This window comes from Lepisma saccharinum, chromosome 17 (assembly GCF_977018435.1).
Source record: "Lepisma saccharinum chromosome 17, izLepSacc3.1, whole genome shotgun sequence".
Classification (NCBI taxonomy): Eukaryota; Metazoa; Arthropoda; class Insecta; order Zygentoma; family Lepismatidae; genus Lepisma; species Lepisma saccharinum.
In genome coordinates, this window is record NC_139245.1 from 38,366,938 (window position 1) to 38,383,985 (window position 17,048).

Below are 17,048 nucleotides of genomic sequence, written 5' to 3' on the forward strand. Positions count from 1 at the left end.
AACTTCAACTTTCGGGGGGGGGAGAGGCTATGACCAGAGGCAGCAAAACACATGACTTATTACTATACAGGGTGACTGGTAATTAGATGTATTCCCTGAAAGGGGTTAAAGTAGAGACAATTTGCAATAAATTTGACCATATGATACCCCATCCGAAAATTAGTAGTTTTCGAGATAATCGAGTTTCTTTTGTTTCTTTAAAAAATGTCAATTTTCCACATAAAAAGATGAATTGAGAAAAAACTGCTCATTGTATGGAACTTATTTCATCGTTTTCTGATAGCTAACAAATAAGCGGTTCGCTGAAAAAAAAAAGTTTTTTTCCAAATAACAATCACATGTAAGTAACTGGTGGGTCTAAACTTACAAGTGATGATAAAAAATTGCATTCTTAGTTTACTTGGCAACGTATTAATAACAAAATTGGTATGACACGAAGCGTAAAATTACTTAAATTACTTCCTTGTGACATCTGCTATCCAACAAGGTACAAATGTTGCTAACATTCACATTTGTGTACAAGAAATAATACTTCATTCATCTTCACGTGAATGGAATCAATGAACAATACAATTAAAGAACATTACACGTCTTGCTCAAAGTGGGCACCTCTGTTACGAATGCAGGCACGCAGGTTTTAACAGACATTTGGTCTCTTAACTGGTGATGTGATGGTGTCCTTGATGTGTTGACCAGCTGTTAAGATCCTCTCCCTCAGCTCTTCTTGCGAGTTTACCGGTGTCTTGTCATGTGGCTCCAAATGTAAAAGTCGCAAGACGTCAAATCGATCGGGGGATCGAGCTGGGCAGTCATCATGCTGATAAATCATGTCACGTCTTGTAGCTAGAGGCACATCCTCCAGCAACATTGCCATCCCGTTCCTCAAGAAATGTTCATAAGTGATGCCTTTTAAGATTTGGGGCAGGAAAAATGGCTCGATGAAATGATTGTTGATTACGCCCATCCATACTTCTGCCTGGGCGTGCGACTGTGGCTGGATGAAAATTACCCAAAGAAATGTATTGGCCGAGGCGGCTCGATTCCCGGCCGGCTCGATTCCCCGATTTGACGCCTTGCGACTTTTACATTTGGAGCCACATGACAAAACACCGGTAAACTCGCAAGAAGAGCTCAGAGAGAGGATCTTATCAGCTGGTCAACACATCAAGGACACCATCACATCACCAGTTAAGATAACAAACGTCCGCAAGAACCTGCGTGCCAGCATTCGTAACGGAGGTGCCCACTTTGAGCAAGACATATAATGTTCTTTAATTGTTTTGTTCATTGATTCCATTCACGTGAAGATGAATGAAGTATTATTTCTTGTACACAAATGTGAATGTTAGCAACATTTGTACCTTGTTGGATAGCAGATGTCACAAGGAAGTAATTTAAGTAATTTGTACGCTTCGTGTCATGCCATTTTTGTTATTAATACGTTGCCAAGTAAACTAAGAATGCAGTTTTTTATCATCACTTGTAAGTTTAGACCCACCCGTTACTTACATGTGATTGTTATTTGGGAAAAACTTTTTTTTTCAGCGAACCACTTATTTGTTAGCTATCAGAAAACGCTGAAATAAGTTCCATTCAATGAGCAGTTTTTTCTCAATTCATCTTTTTATGTGGAAAATTGTCATTTTTTAAAGAAACAAAAGAAACTCGATTATCTCGAAAACTACTAATTTTCGGACGGGGTATCATATGGTCAAATTTATTGCAAATTGTCTCTACTTTAACCCCTTTCAGGGAATACATCTAATTACCAGTCACCCTTTATACTAAGTATATAATTATGAGTATTGTTAACATTTTTACTAAAAAGAGTTTTAAAAGAAGATGTGCATGAACTAGAAGAGTGGATGGGTACTGTTACAAATGTGTGACGCATGCCGCCCAACTGGTATAACCATCCATGTGCTGGCTTCTACCCTGAGTCATTGTGAATGTGACCCTGAAAGAGCAAACATATGTCCAGATGTCAACATGGAATGGGAAGAGTACGCTGATTTCGTTATATAGGTTGGGAAATCAGCTAGTGAAAAATAGGTAGTTAAATACAGGGTGAGCCTAAAAGAAATAGATGGTTTCAAAGTTTACAGAAACAAGAGTATTTACCTATATAACATGGCTGAAATACTTACATGGTTGGAAGAGTATGTCCTGAAGTTTACATTTCTAAGCCACAAATGAATCGTTTATTTCAGAAATCCCCTATCTCCAAAAATATCGTTTGTGAGATAATAATAATAATAACCTGTGGCTCTACAGCCCGTAATGGCCTCGGTCTATCTCCCGACTGCCAGTCTCCCTCCCACAATCCTACCTAGAGGTGTGGATATCTTCAACCACTAAAGAGCAGGGAAGTTAAAAGTACTGGAACCCATAAATTCTAATGGGTTCTATTGGGTTTCGCTGCAGAACCGGAACATTTTTTCTCGCACTATTTAAATTCGGTCCCAGTTGCGTATTGTTACATTGAAAAAAGGTTCCTGGACCGAATTTAAATTGATGCGGGAAAAGGGTTCCTGGACCGAATCGAAATACTTTACAGATAAAAAGGTTCTTTACGGCCCAGAACCCATTTACGCTTACAGATTTTCTCTCCTGGACCGGAATTGAATTTATTTAAAACTCCTGGACCTCTAACAACCCTGGTAATGAGGTGACGTGGGGTCAGCACATCTAACCCTCAGCCTTTATAGAAGATACCCGTGACCGGGTTACGCTACTCACTCGTAGCTCCCCAATTTTTTCACGATGGTGGTAGCCACCGGTCGGAACTCAAAGCAGAGCGCCTTAGACCGCACGGCCACGTTGGAGGACATCGTTTGTGATATTGCAACAGAAAAATGTGCTTTTGTCCAACGTAATAATTGACCGCAGTAAAACAAATGGGTCAAACTGAAGTCCCATTGTCCAAACACTTTTACGTGGATTTTGAAAGTTTCCGAGTAGTGGGGGAATAATTATTTTTCTAATTTTCAAATTGGGGGTTTCTGCAGGAAACCGCTTTTATAAATTTGTTTATCTGCGTGATTTTATAATGATCAATTGTTATTATTTTGTTTTTGGGGGAGGGCCTCCCTGATGGCTCAGTGGCAGCGTCCTCGCCTTGTAATCAAGGGGTCCCGGGTTCGATACCCAGTGGAGGCACATAGTGGTTCGGATCCCACTTTAAACTGTAGGTCAAGTCCCAATTAACCTTACTGTGCATAAAGTGGACTTAAAACATCAACTGAACTCATGTTTTTGGAGGGGAAAATCTAAACGAATCACAAATAAGACTTTTGTTATATTTTTAGTCATGAACTAGATGACATAGAGAGTGAAGAAAATGAAAAAAATAGCTGAAAACAGAAATATACTGTTTTCTTCAGAAAATAATAAAATTATTTGAGCTAAACTTCAGTGAAAATAAGGAAATTTCCACGTTAAAAGATTAAAAATTCCCATTTACAGAGAACAAAACAGGTAGCATATTATCGGTCCTATCTTCCTCATAGTCCGACTTGAAGCATTCAGCATCTATTGTTGGCCAGAGCAGAATGTCATAGATGCTCTCATATTCTCGTGTGTAATACAGCAACTTACGAATATCGTATAGTTTCTTTCTGTTTACGGAGACCTATCATACTTCGTAAGCTCTTGTTGAGGGTAGCTGAGGAGAATATTAGTTCCGGCAACAATTCACACAACGCTAAACACCCCACTCCACGGGAGAACACTAAATCGAATGTGAATAATGGAATGCTGGAGTTCTACGTAGGTTGTGCGTGCAGTATTACCAACTGTACAGGACGCACGATTGAATCAGTTAGTACCAACTGAATTTACGTATTTACTGCAGAAAGCCTCTAGAAGTTTTTGCAGAAAACATATATTTCAAGGTCACTTATCTGAGTTAGGTACGTCGTTTTCTACACCAAACGATGGCAAGGGATATATGAAACTGGGCAAATATAGTTTTTGTCAGAAGTTGTGCATAGGGGCTTCTGAAATAAACTATTCAAATATTCTATGTATACGAAAGCGAACACGAGTCACTGTTTCCTTTGATACGGGCGGTCTCCAGGGACTTGCACAGACAACCTATTTCCTCAAATTTTTTGCTTCAATCGTAGATAGATTGCCTTGTGGGTGGTTTGCTTGCCATACCGTTTTCTAAAACGACTCTGTACGACAGTAACAGTTTGTTTTTGCAAATTGTAGCACACAGGAAGCCTTTTCTACCTGGCTAGCGGACATATTGCTCGACTGACGTCAAGGGCGCACACGTGATGCTGACGTCACGAAAACAAACGAAAAGTGGGGATCGTAAACTAGAAGACAATATCCATGAGACAGTACAAAATGCTTCCTGATAAAACGAACAGTTTTCGATTTAGAAAGCGTTTAATCTGTCTACGTCTTTTTACCTCACCGTGTATAGTATTAAGGAATGGTGTTAACAGAGCTCCAACTACTCCAAAATAAATAGCATCAGACTCATTAAAAAAGTGGTAAAATGTAGTACTGACTTTCTTGAAAGGGAAATAGTTTTTGAGAACGCTATTGGAAACATTTAGGAAAGAGAAGAGAGCGAACATTTCGGCAGATTTAAATTTACAGTTACAAAACAGAATCCTACGAACACATGTGTGTACAAATTGCGATTCCCCTGCGGAAATTACATTCTTTTCTCCTTATCTGTGATTATTGAGTTATGTGAAATCTGCATTAGTTTTTTCGTGATCTTATTTGCCTTTTGGCTGTTACAAGTTATACCTAGGTATTCAGAGAGAAAAATAAACGAGGAAATAGAACACTGTTATAATCAAATTTAGTTAAAAAGTTAACTAATGAGGTAATTAATTAATTTCATTAGCAACTTTATAAAAAAAAGAGTTTTAGCAACACGTTGGGAAACTAGAGTAAGTTTTGATTTGATTTCTGTCATTTAACGTCACTTTTCTCCCACTTTTGGCTAATCGCTACTATGAGCGATGATCTGATGAAACTAATGAAAGAACACCCAAGCAGGGATTCGAACCCGGGACCCCTGGCGTCGTAGCGCACTGTATTAACCACTCCGCCAGCGAGGTCGTAAGAGGGGATGAATTGTTTGACCACAGGAGAGAGAGAGGGGGGGGGGGGCATACAGAGATAGAAGTAAAGAAAGAAAACTACCACCGAAGCAAAGTCCACCTGTATATATTTCGTCCCCCATTGAACCGACCTCACATTATCGTTTCTTACTGGGCATAACTTGGTATAGTTGAAGTCTTGATTCGAACACCACTCCAAAGAAAGTTTACAACGTCCGTCCTACCACGTAATCGCCACATTTCAATTAGGAGGAACGCAAAAGTATACCCATAAGTGCTAACTTCTTCCAGTCGTTGCACATAGACTCAAGTATCTCAGGGCTTGCTGGGTAAAACGTGAACAACAGCTTTATATTATGTTTATTATATACTTATCATAAGAAAGTCTGTTAGCACACTCGTCTTTAACCTTTATCAGTTACGCGCATTTACATTTAACCTACACGTGTATTCACCACTTCTGGACTCGGGGGGGGGGGGGGGTGACAGGGACCATTCAATTTATTCTTCGCAGTGAGGCGCCAAGGAGAGTATAGGGACCTAATTCTATTTAGGAAGCTAATAAACTTATAGGTGGATTCGTTAACGTTTACAGAATACAGCGATCACGCAGGGTTTAATGAAGCTAGTAAACTTAGAGGTGGATCCGTTAACGTTTACAGAATACAGCGATCACGCAGGGTTTAATGAAGCTAATAAACTTAGAGGTGGATCCGTTAACGTTTACAGAATACAGCGACCACGCAGGGTTTAATGAAGCTAATAAACTTAGAGGTGGATCCGTTAACGTTTACAGAATACAGCGACCACGCAGAGTTTAATGAAGCTAGTAAACTTAGAGGTGGATCCGTTAACGTTTACAGAATACAGCGACCACGCAGGGTTTAATGAAGCTAATAAACTTAGAGGTGGATCCGTTAACGTTTACAGAATACAGCGACCACGCAGGGTTTAATGAAGCTAATAAACTTAGAGGTGGATCCGTTAACGTTTACAGAATACAGCGACCTCGCAGGGTTTAATGAAGCTAATAAACTTAGAGGTGGATCCGTTAACGTTTACAGAATACATTTAAACTAAAAGCGTACGCCTCGCAGGGACATTCCGCTTAACTCCTTCATCCGTGATTAAAAAGAATATTGCAACCACGCAGGGTCGTTACAAGTTTTGAAATATCAGTTTCCCCTCTGACAACCATATGTCAAGTCCACGTAAATCCTTGCCTCAAATCCCATCAATAGCGTCCGTTTTAGGAACTGACACTAGTACTTGTCACGTACATGTGGAGTAAATTAGATGTTGCCAATTCAGTTTCTTTAGAGATTTCATTACGTTAGGTTGCGATTACCTTTGCTAGGTTGTTTCATTGTCTTGTGCTATTCTTTTATATGCAATGTGAAGACCTTGGGAGTGTAACGTTGTCGCAGTTCATTTTGGATGTCTAAATGCTGCAGTTAAAAATGACAACATCGCTTCTCAGAGAAATAGGCGCTTGCTTGAAACCACATGCGCGCCCGGCCGGCTTCCTCTCGAGCTATGTCAGAGATACCGGACTGGCGTTCGAATCAGGACTTCAACTATAGAACACCAGGTGCACATCGCGTATCTCTGCGTTCATTTTTGAGGGAATTATTGCATATTTTTCCTGCCGCCTCATTGTTATACGAGCATCTTCATCTTTCCTGAAGGGCCTCCCCGATGGCTGAGTGGTAGCGTCGTTGTCTTGTAATCAACGGGATCCCTGGTTCGATACTTGGTGGATCCCACTTTAAACTGTAGGCCCAATCCCGATTAGCCTTACCGTGCATAAAGTGGACTTAAACACCAAATCAATCCATCAATCATATTTCATGAACTTCGAATAACTTCCTTTCATCAAGGGCAATCAAAATGTATATTTCCCGGATGGTTTTGTTATGGCCGTGATCAGACAAGCACTTAGCCGTTGAATTATTGCTCAGCTTATTCCATACGACATGTCGCTTGTCCGAGACAACCCTTGCGTGCGTCATACTCCAGACTTTCGCCCTAAAAAACAATCACGCAACGTCATTATGTCAGTCGTCTGTGACTGATGTGCCTTAAGTCTGGACGGGAGGTTTGTATAACCACGTACAGCTAGAAAGGTCAGGGAAGTTACGTACAAGAGTCGATTGCAAGAGTGTTTTACCAGTAGCGAATGCTATAGGGGATACAATGGAGACACATGTTTTCATTTACAAATTTGGTGATAACTAACGGAGTGTACCACCATGGATGTCCGCAGGAGAAGCAAAGAAGGAATTTTCCCTGCACCCTCTAAAATACTGCTTAAGTTTGAAGTTATCGTGTTCCTGCAAAACTCTGTATCAGTTCCTTATGAAAATTAACACAAATTTCTATCGCTGGAATGAAGTTGCATGTGTGAACCACATATAGGCTGATGTTCAGTTTCCAGGGGTGTCATTTCCCCCTTGACCTCTCCTGAAACATAGCCTATACAGCTCAGTTTGCAACACTGCATTTCCACAAAGAAGACAGGCGATGTAGCGTCTATATCACGTTCTCATGACAAGTCCTATTCTATTCACACCGTGTATATCAACTTGGATAGACGTGACAACTAAGACGCATAGAAGAAGAGACTAGTGTTGCAAACCCGCACATAATTACCCCGTAACTAAATCAAATTATGGCCTTTAACAATGTGTGTTTCGTATCGTATCTGTCCTTGATCTGATTTTTTATATTTAGCGTTGCTTTCCTGCCCCTATTGGCCAATCGCGTCGATGAGGATGAGTAATGAAATTGATGACAGGACACTCGCAAAGACCACACATGCTCAGGCCGGGATTCGAACCCTAGACCCTTGGAGTTACAGGTGCCTGTGCTCTTCCACGTCAAGCCGGTCCCGTGGCAGAGTGGTTAGCACATGGCGCTACGACGATAGGGGTCCCGGGTTCGAATCCTGGCCTGGGCATGGATATTTGTGAGTGTCCACTCGTCAATTTCATCATATCATCACTCATTACCATCTTCGCAAATTAGCCAAAAGTGGCACAAAAAGCGAAGTGAAATGAAGCAAGTCAAGTCAATCTTCCATCTCAAAATCATTGTTTATGATCAGTAGCTGGTCAGTAGGCTAGGATTTTTATAACCTAAAAATCACCAAAATATGCAAAATAAAATATGCTCTTATGACCTAAAATTTTACAAAATATGCACTATAATTTGAAAAATATGCCCTTATAACTGGACTGTTTCAAACATTAATGTCTAAATGCTGAGATATTTTCACATATGCACTATAGTAGTGCTATTGGGGCGCTTCAAAATAGTACTTAGTAGGTATCCTCTTTTTTTATCAATCGAATATTACTTTTTGACATATTTTGACAATTTTTTGTCGATGTTTTAGCGTTTAGCGATGTTTTAGTACAAATTTTCACCATACTCATTTTTTTTCCACTCGTACTTGGTAGGTATATCATGATCTTACGTGATACAACTTAACCTATCCTTTTTTTACGATTATTTAATTTTTTTACGATCCTAAGTGATATAACTTAACCTATTATTTTTTTTATTTAGGTACTGTTTGAACGTTATTATTTGAGGATCATATTTTGTAGGTATCCTCTTTTTTTATCAATCGAATATAAGTTTTTGACATATTTTGACAATTTTTTGTCGATGTTATAGCGTTTAGCGATGTTTTAGTACAAATTTTCACTGCACTAATTTTTTCCATTTATACTTGGTAGGTATATCACGATCTTACGTGATACAACTTAACCTATCTTTTTTTTTACGATTTTTTAATTTTTTTTACGATCCTAAGTGATATAACTTAACCTATCGTGGAACTCGCAAACACCCACTCTACAAAAATTCTACTATATGATCTTTCACTGGCTAAGCTAACCTACAAATAGGAATTGGCAGCACCGACTTATAAACCCACTGGGTCTTCTTGGCATGTTTTTTCATGATGTGTTGCCAGGCTATTGGACATCTTGGCGTATACAATGTATATATTTTGAGAGGGGGGTTATAGCTTTTTATGCTGTACGAATACTAAAAACTTGACAGTGACAACCAACAGAGTAGGTAAACCTACATCCAGGAACTGGCAACACTAGTTTCTGACAGTGAATTTGAAATAAAATATTAAACAAAATACATGAGTAAGCACTGTGATTACAAATAATACCAGTGTTATGCCCCCCCCCCCCAACTCCAACTGGGCAACTGGGGGAAATAATTGTACAACAATTTGTACCTAATTGTACAACAACTTGTACCTAACATATATAAAAGAGAGAGCCTTCCCGTAACTTACTTCATGCACAATTTATATGATTTTACAACTGTGAAAAGAAAACATATGTGTTCTGTATGCACATATTTATTCTTATTTTTCGAAGTTGAATGAAAGCATATGTTTTTACGCTCTCGTAATACTGACCTTGCCCCAGTGATTTTAAATTGCTTCCATCCGGTTTTTTTTTCTGTATTATTTCCGCATGCACGCAACATTCGCTTTCAATAGACAGAAGGAGTTTTAGTATAGCAGGCTCCGAGTTTTACAATTTATTAAATTAAACAATAATTTATGTAAGAATATACTTGTACTTACCGAACACAAAATAATAAAAAGCACATGTGAATCTTTGCGTGCGTTCATGTTATATGACGGCTGAGTAAAAAATAATGTTGACTCCCCGAAAGATAAAAGTTCCTGGTTCGACATCAGATGCATGCAAATTTTATGTTTTGCTCTCCAAAATCTTGATTTTTATGTTTATGCTATTTGTCATACAGCAGAGGAGAAGAGGGGAGAGGGGAGGGGAGGGGGTACTATTAGCGCCATCTATTAGCAAACAATAGAAATAAAAAGTAGCGTCAAACTTTTTCAACACCCAAAAATTTTAAACGTCCTCGCGTAGTAATACGATCTAGCTGAAGATGTTTGAAGGAGTACTCTTAGTCGACGAAGCTAATTGCTAGGGCCCATATATTGCTAAAATGTTCTTTGATTTGCATATTTCTCATACCGCCATATGTTGTTCTAGTTGACTTCTTCCAAAAAAATGCTAATTAGCGAGAGTTAATTAAGCAAGGCAAGTAAAAGAAGCAAATAGGACAATATGTGGCGGCGTGAGAATATGTAAAAATTCGATTCAGAGGTGGATCGAATTAAAATTGGGGGATATTTTGCATTTTTTCCCTATAATGTACAAAACATTTACCGTACATAATCTTTTCCATTTACAACAGTATAAAATAAGAGGAATGTGTGACAATATCCATATTAATTAGGAAGGTATGTTGTATGCTAGGTTAGCTAATTGTGTCTTCTACAGTTTTACTGTATAGAGGAAAGATGGAAAAAGAGAGCTCTACAAAAACTAACGCTCTTAACAATATTGAACGCCCCGTGAAAATTACATATAAATAAGGCATAAGCGTATTATCTGCTTTCATGTCAGATTTTGCCGACCGGTGAGCTGTAGTGTTTAGGCGACAAGCGACGCGCTTAAATATGATACCGTCGACAATATTGAACGCCCCGTGAAAATTACATATAAATAAGGCATAAGCGTATTATCTGCTTTCATGTCAGATTTTGCCGACCGGTGAGCTGTAGTGTTTAGGCGACAAGCGACGCGCTTAAATATGATACCGTCGACAATATTGAACGCCCCGTGAAAATTATATATAAATAAGGCATAAGCGTATTATCTGCTTTCATGTCAGATTTTGCCGACCGGTGAGCTGTAGTGTTTAGGCGACAAGCGACGCGCTTAAATATGATACCGTCGACAATATTGAACGCCCCGTGAAAATTATATATAAATAAGGCATAAGCGTATTATCTGCTTTCATGTCAGATTTTGCCGACCGGTGAGCTGTAGTGTTTAGGCGACAAGCGACGCGCTTAAATATGATACCGTCGACAATATTGAACGCCCCGTGAAAATTATATATAAATAAGGCATAAGCGTATTATCTGCTTTCATGTCAGATTTTGCCGACCGGTGAGCTGTAGTGTTTAGGCGACAAGCGGCCTGCTCAAATATAATACCGTTGACAATATTGAACGCCCCGTGAAAATTACATATAAATAAGGCATAAGCGTATTATCTGCTTTCATGTCAGATTTTGCCGACCGGTGAGCTGTAGTGTTTAGGCGACAAGCGACGCGCTTAAATATGATACCGTCGACAATATTGAACGCCCCGTGAAAATTATATATAAATAAGGCATAAGCGTATTATCTGCTTTCATGTCAGATTTTCCCGACCTGTGAGCTGTAGTGTTTAGGCGACAAGCGACGCGCTCAAATATAATACCGTTGACAATATTGAACGCCCCGTGAAAATTATATATAAATAAGGCATAAGCGTATTATCTGCTTTCATGTCAGATTTTCCCGACCTGTGAGCTGTAGTGTTTAGGCGACAAGCGGCTCGCTCAAATATAATACCGTCGACAATATTGAACGCCCCGTGAAAATTATATATAAATAAGGCATAAGCGTATTATCTGCTTTCATGTCAGATTTTCCGACCTGTGAGCTGTAGTGTTTAGGCGACAAGCGACGCGCTCAAATATAATACCGTTGACAATATTGAACGCCCCGTGAAAATTACATATAAATAAGGCATAAGCGTATTATCTACTTTCATGTTAGATTTTCCCGACCTGTGAGCTGTAGTGTTTAGGCGACAGGCGGCTCGCTCAAATATAATACCGTTGACAATATTGAACGCCCCGTGAAAATTATATATAAATAAGGCATAAGCGTATTATCTACTTTCATGTCAGATTTTCCCGACCTGTGAGCTGTAGTGTTTAGACGACAAGCGGCTCGCTCAAATATAATACCGTTGACAATATTGAACGCCCCGTGAAAATTATATATAAATAAGGCATAAGCGTATTATCTGCTTTCATGTCAGATTTTCCCGACCTGTGAGCTGTAGTGTTTAGACGACAAGCGGCTCGCTCAAATATAATACCGTTGACAATATTGAACGCCCCGTGAAAATTATATATAAATAAGGCATAAGCGTATTATCTGCTTTCATGTCAGATTTTCCCGACCTGTGAGCTGTAGTGTTTAGGTGACAAGCGGCTCGCTCAAATATAATACCGTTGACAATATTGTACGCCCCGTGAAAATTATATATAAAATAACATACCTGAAAATTATATTCACAGTAGATTTATTTTTTGAGTTTTGTAATTACCCCAAGAAATTCTATATAAAATAACATACCTGAAAATTGTATTTACAGTAGATTGAATTCTTGAGTTTTTGTATTCGCACACAAGAAATTCTATATAAATAACATACCTGAAATTCTATTTACAGTAGATTGAATTTTTGAGTTTTGTAATCACTCCAAGAAATTCTATATAAAATAACATACCTGAAAATTGTGTCGCTATATACTAGACTTTTTGATTTCTGTGATTTTGGAGAAAGCAATGGCATCCACCACCAGTTTCAATCGTAAAAATGATAAAACTGAATGTGTTACTTGTGGGAAGCTAATCTCAAGGAACAATTTATCGGTACACAGGGCAAGATGTAGCGAAACAGGTTCGAGAATTAATCGTTCGTTACCTTCTAAGCCCTGTGCTCGATGCGGAAAAATAATCAGCATTACAAATTTAAGTAAACATCTCAAAATTTGCAAACCATCGACCGAACAAGGAACATCGAAAAGGAAAATTGATAATTCAGAAACGGAAGCTTCCACTTCCAAGCAAATTAAATTATCTAATGAACGCAAACCAATTAGATCTGCATTTAACGACCAACTCCAGGATTTTTCAATTAAGTCAGAACCAGGTCGTGACATCCTTAGTTTCTTGGATGAAACGAAAACATCTGTACTAAATATTTTAAAAGATAAACTTGAAAACAACTCTATAAAAGTATACGTTGTTCTGTTTTCTGAATACAAGAAAGTTGATGGCACAACAAGTATTTTTTATCATCGTACAAAAAACCAGACTCTTTATTTGGCGGACGTCGAAAATTTGGACAACTTCTATTATAAAGTTTCCAACGAGCTGGTTAAGAAACATGACGATTTCGAGGCTAAAGGGTCGGGATGGTCTCTATGTGGAAGTCCTCACACGTTAACTGTTTACGTGAATCAATTCTCGCCTCTTCGCGCCTCCAGCTACGTTCCTCTTCCACCGAACATTCAACACAAGAGGGCTGTGTTAAATATACAGAACAGCGATAACAAGTGTTTTCTCTGGTGTGTGTTGGCTGCACTGCATCCTGTTCATTGCAAAAATAATCCACAGTGGGTTGGACATTACAAACAATACGAGACCGACTTTCAAAGTGTAATGTCTGACATCGAATACCCGGTGACATTGTCGGATATAACAAAGTTCGAAAATTGTACAGGAAAACGCATCGCTATTAATGTGTATTCCTTCACGTCAGATAAATATCTCGTGCACCCTGTCAGGATAAGCGATATCGACGATGACGATGCCTGTGTAATAAATCTCCTTCTAATTTCAAACGAGGATGTTCATCACTACACGCTAATTCGTTCACTATCACGTTTGGTCAGAAGTCAATCAACCAAGCATAAACATTGCATCGAAGTTTGCCCGAGATGCCTAACCACGTTCGACGATCGTGACCGACGTGATCATCAAAATCTTCATAGTCGTCAAATTGCTATCGAGAAACTTGCTGAACATAAAATTTATTGCGGCGACAACAGACCGGCTAGAATGTTGATGCCCGAAACGAACGAAGTCGAAGAATTCAAAATGCACAAGGCATTGTTGGAACATCCCGCAATCATCGTCGCAGATTTCGAGGCGTTCCTCAAACCACTCTCCTACTGCGAACCGGATCCTGAAATTTCCTCCACAACGCCGTACCAGCTTCATCAACCTAATAGTTTCGGCTATGTTGTTGTGCGACGTGATAAAATAAATGAAGCATATATATACCGCGGGCCAAATGTAATCGAACACTTCCTGGAAAAAATGGTGGAGGAGGTTGAGGTAATTGGTAGCGTACTGCTTACATCAAAACCGATGGCACCTTTAACTGAAAATGAACTTCAAAATTACAATTCTACTGAGGTGTGTCCGGTATGTGATCAAAGTTTCACTGATGAGAACAAAAAAATATTCCACCACGATCATTTCAGCGGAAACTACATAGGTGGAATTTGCAACACATGCAATCTTAAAATCCAGAAACCTAAATTCATCCCCATATTCTTTCACAACGGAAGCGGATATGATTTTCACCACCTGGTGAGACATCTTGGCTACGATCCGAAACGTATAGGTGTCTTGGCCGAGAATGAAGAACGCTACATTAGTCTCAGCAAGCAAGTGTCGATTCCGGGAACGAAAAATACAATCGAGATGCGCTTCCTGGATTCGTATAGATTTCTCTCTGCAAGTCTGGATGCTTTAGCGAACAAACTCACCGACGATCAATTTAAAATAACTAGAGCTAGTTTTCCCAACGTAGACGTAGAACTCGTTAGACGTAAAGGGATTTATCCTTACGAATATGTCAGTGATGGTTCTAAATTTAACGACGATGCTCTTCCACTTCCAAGAGAATTTTACAGCAGACTCAGAGAGAAAGGAATCACGGACGAAGAATACCAACACGCGCAACTCATGTGGGAGAAATTAGAATGTAGGACACTCGGAGACTACCACGATGCCTACTTAAAATTAGACGTGACGATACTCGCGGATGTTTTTCAAGCGTTCAGGAAAACGGCAACGAATATTTATAAATTAGATCCAGCGTATTTCTACAGTCTACCGGGATTAGCGTGGTCGGCAATGTTATTCCAGACAAAGGTCAAGCTGGAACTGATATCGGACGTTGACATGTTGCTATTTATCGAAAGAGGGATACGAGGTGGAATGGTGCAATGCGTACAGAAACATGCAAAAGCTAATAACGTACACATGAAAGAAGATTACGATTCAAATCGAGCATCGAATTACATCTTCTACGCCGACGTTAATAATCTCTACGGACATGCCATGGTTCAGAAACTTCCTTACGGGGGATTCGAATGGTTAGATCCCACTTCGATAGACATTATTCATTTCGACGATAGCGAGTGTGGTTTCTTCGCAGAGGTAGATCTCCAATTCTCCGACCACCTGCACGACACGTTTTCGGATTTGCCTCCGACTCCCGAAATCAAATGTCCACCCGACTCGGTTCAAGACAAGCTTTTGTTAACATTGGACCCTAAACAGAGATACGTTGTCCACTACAAGAATCTCCGGTTTTTGATTGCGAAGGGTGTTCAGATAGTGAATGTTAGACGAATACTAAAGTTTAAACATTCCACGTGGTTAAGACCTTACATAGAAATTAACACACAACATAGAACAGCTGCCACTTCTGATTTAGACAAGGACTTCTTTAAATTAATGAACAATGCGGTGTACGGAAAGACCATGGAGAATGTTAGAAAGCACGTAGACGTGAAATTAATTTCCGATAAGAATAAATGTCGGAAGTGGATAGCCGATCCTAGATTCAAGTCGAGAAAAATTTACAACGAGAATTTGGCACTTTTCAATCTACATATAAAATTGATGAAATTCAGAAAACCAATTTACGTTGGCGCAACGGTTCTCGACTTGTCGAAACTTTACATGTTCGAATTTCATTATGACGTGATGAAACCCTTCTACAATGATAAAATATCACTTTTGTACACGGACACCGACAGCTTCATTTACAGCATACAAACACCTAACCTATACGAAGACATAAAAAATCCTTCCATGCTTGAGTATTTCGATACTTCTGCGTACCCTCAACCCAACAGATTTGGAATTCCATCCCTCAACAAAAAAGTCCTAGGTAAACTGAAAGATGAATGTAACGGTGATATTATTGTCGAGTTCGCGGGTTTGCGTTCGAAGATGTATGCCATGAGAACAGAGAGTAGCGTCACGAAGAAAGCAAAAGGTGTGGGCAAAAATACGGTGGAGAACAAACTCACCTTCCACGATTACATCGATTGCCTTTACTCACAATCGACGATACTAAGCATAGAACAAAGAATCCAGAGCATCAACCATATCATCACAACAAACAAAATTAGAAAAATTGCGCTGGATCCCGATGACGACAAGAGGTGTGTTCTCGAGTGTGGTATTCACACATTGCCTTGGGGACATCGTCGTTTAGAAATAAATAAGAATTGCACACAGTGCAAATAATTAGCACTCACCACCACACACAACAATTTTCACTAACTCAAAAAAAAACATTTTGTTACTCAGTAAAAAAAACAAAAACACTTTGACTGTCATTACAAAATAAAACTTTGACCGTATCCTTAAATAACCAGCATGCCTATGAACTTGTTCGGTTTCAAAAAACAGATCATCATGGAAACCATACCAGATCATGAAGTCTTACCTTCCGTGTTACCTAAACTCAACGGTCTGTTGATCATTCACCTCAACAGCATTTGGACGAAACTGAATGACGATGTAGGCAAGATGTTTTATGTTTTTAATAACAATTTAGATTTCTACGAAATTCCGATCGACGGGAAACTTCAAATCACCGTGAATCCGGAAAACGCAGGCGAAATCAAAATTTCTACCGGCAAGAACATTTTTCGAATTAAGCACGACAAGATGCTTTCTAACATTACGTACGATGTTTCCGCAGGAGATTACCTGTACGTGGAACTCCTCGGAGATTACGACAAACTCATTCCTCTTTTTGTAGAATTACGAATCGTCTATCCTATTATAAATAACCGTTAACCAAAAATGCCTAACGACATTTTCGGCAACACCAAGCGTGTAGACCACGCAGAAGAGATTCTCATGTTGGACATTCGAGTTAAGAAGTTGAGGACCGATTTGATCGCTTTGCAGGAGACCTTAAACAAAAGTTTAGAGTCGGAAATCGCTACG

The 17,048-nt window shown here is 39.3% G+C and overlaps 1 protein-coding gene across 1 annotated transcript in view; it reads right to left on the bottom strand.

Annotated features, from left to right (window-relative positions):
* LOC146001273 (metabotropic glycine receptor) overlaps positions 1–17,048 on the bottom strand; it is a 981,963-nt gene that overhangs the window by 388,715 nt on the left and 576,200 nt on the right. The window lies entirely within an intron of this gene.